Here is a 2,261-nt window from a genome sequence, read left to right as displayed (position 1 = left end):
TTCATTTGAGCCATAGAAAGTTTCTAGAGACAACAAGACAAATCAACAGCATGTGTAAAAACGTGGAGCAAATTTCTGTTGCTCACATGGTCGAGAGTTGGAAGCCATCTTTGTTTCTGGCAAAGCAGGAGATTTGGTCAATAGGGCCAGGTTGACAAGGCCCTATAGAAATATGGTCACTGATTCCTGGGAACTAACTTATATTATCCCCTAATTTTTATGCAGACAGCTTGTTTGACCTCAACTTTTCCACATGCCATTTATAAAATTCAAATGTCTCCCAAATGTGGAGTTCTGTTGATGGTACCCTGGCAAGCACACTCATTGGGACTCAGGTACAGGTGGCTCACAAATGTTGCAGGGGCTAATATCACATTGACGGACACTTTCTGTACAAGTTCACTCCTTTCCCTTATCGTACTTTGGCTGGTGCTCACTCTTGTTCAGAAGCAGGACTGGATGGAAGACTGAGCAGGGTGCTTCAGTGTCAAATTAGGATCCCCCAACTTTAAAATAACGGATGTACTCCATCACCATCATCTGTGATAGTCAGGGTACTGTGTCCTTTTAAAAACAGAATTCTCAGCAATGTTTTAAAAGAGAGGGAATGGAAATGTATGGTTCAAAAGGACCATGTAATGTGGACATTGTATTTTAGGTTATAGTTTTATACACATACATGCACACACTCATGCACATACATGTGCAAATGCATGCTCATGCAAGAATAGACTATCTCTCAGTGTCTTGCCTGTATGGTAGCTTTATAAACACACAGTTATTTCTACTTCAATAGCCCCTTTGTAGGCATGATACTCTGTGAATTCTGTCTGGTGCAATCCTGGCGTTTTCTATTAGAGGTTCTTGAACACGGTTTTTTATTTCCTTGACCATTGCGTTGTAGCACCCAGCTTGTTAAGCTGTTGGTTGCCACCCTGTGTGGGCTTCTGTACCTGAATGTCAGGGTTTATGCAGCAAATACAAATGGTTTCCATGCTCATGACAAATTCATTGTGTGACCTCAGTGGAGCTTTAGTTCTGAACATGCGACTGTGCACCGAGTATACAGACATGTTACGCAATGCTGATGGATGGATGGCGCATGAGCACTGGCTTAGAGAAGATTAATGAATTTCAGCATTTTTAATTCACATGGAAAATTTTCTGCTCTTGTTGGTTATGGAAAGCAAAGGTTATTGATATTTTCTTATCATCCTTCCTGAGTATGTAACATCAAATCAGTACATCTTTGGATTGTATTGTGTTAGAATGCTTCTTTCTTTTTTTTTTTTTATTTGAAGAATATTTCTTTATTGATGGCCGCATCAGTTTACAATGAGAGGAATCAGGTGACTTTAGAATTTGCTGCTTAGAAGTAGGTCAGTTCATCATCTTCGGTTTTGTTAGTCTGGTAACCAGTAAGTTCCAAATTGTTCTTTCCAGAAAGATCCTTGAAGACTTTTATGTGGGTGAAACAACCACCCCCTACATCCACCTTAATGAAGTAATTGACTCCAGCGACAACTTGAGTTTTATACACAACGGCTTCAAATTCTTCATATTTATCATTGGTCTCCTCTTTGAGCTGTGCTTTGACCTGGTCGGCAATCTCCTGGACTTCTGCTGTGGCAGGTCTGGCCTCCATCAAGCCTCCGGGTATCATTCTGATCACGAGTTGCTTCTTTGCTGGGCAGAATGCTGAGAAGAAATGATCTGGCAAGCAGGGAGACTTAGAATTTTAAAGGTATCCATAATCTCCTCCTATCAAATGTATAATCATCACAGTATCTGAGGGAATGGGGAAATGAGTGTGGCCTCGGGCAAGCCTTATTGCAACCCTTAGAGGAAATGCTGAGTGAAGAGAATGTTTCATTTTAAAATTGCTCTGTAGTACAGCTTGAGGTCAGAGATGGTGGTCCCCCCAGAAGTTCTTTTATTATTGAGGATTGTTTTTGCTATCCTGAGTTTTTTGTTTTTCCATGTGAAGTTGAGAATGGTTCTTTCCATGTCTGTGTTGGAATTTTTATGGGGATTGCATTGAATCTGTAGATTGCTTTTGGTAGGATAGTCATTTTTATGGTGCTAATCCATGAGCGTGGGAGATCTTTCCATTTTTTGAGGTCTTCTTCAACTTCTTTCTTCAGACAATTGAAGTTCTTGTTATACAGTTCTTTCACTTGTTTGGTTGGAGTTACACCAAGATACTTTATATTATTTGTGACTATTGTGAAGGTGTTGTTTCTCTATTTCCCTTTTCATCT

At 40.0% G+C, this 2,261-nt stretch overlaps 1 pseudogene; it reads right to left on the bottom strand.

Annotated features, from left to right (window-relative positions):
• On the bottom strand, positions 1,292 to 1,802 carry Cstdc7 (cystatin domain containing 7; annotated as a pseudogene).

This window comes from Mus musculus, chromosome 18 (genome assembly GCF_000001635.26).
Source record: "Mus musculus strain C57BL/6J chromosome 18, GRCm38.p6 C57BL/6J".
Lineage (NCBI taxonomy): Eukaryota > Metazoa > Chordata > Mammalia > Rodentia > Muridae > Mus > Mus musculus.
This window is presented reverse-complemented; position numbering and strand designations above follow the sequence as displayed.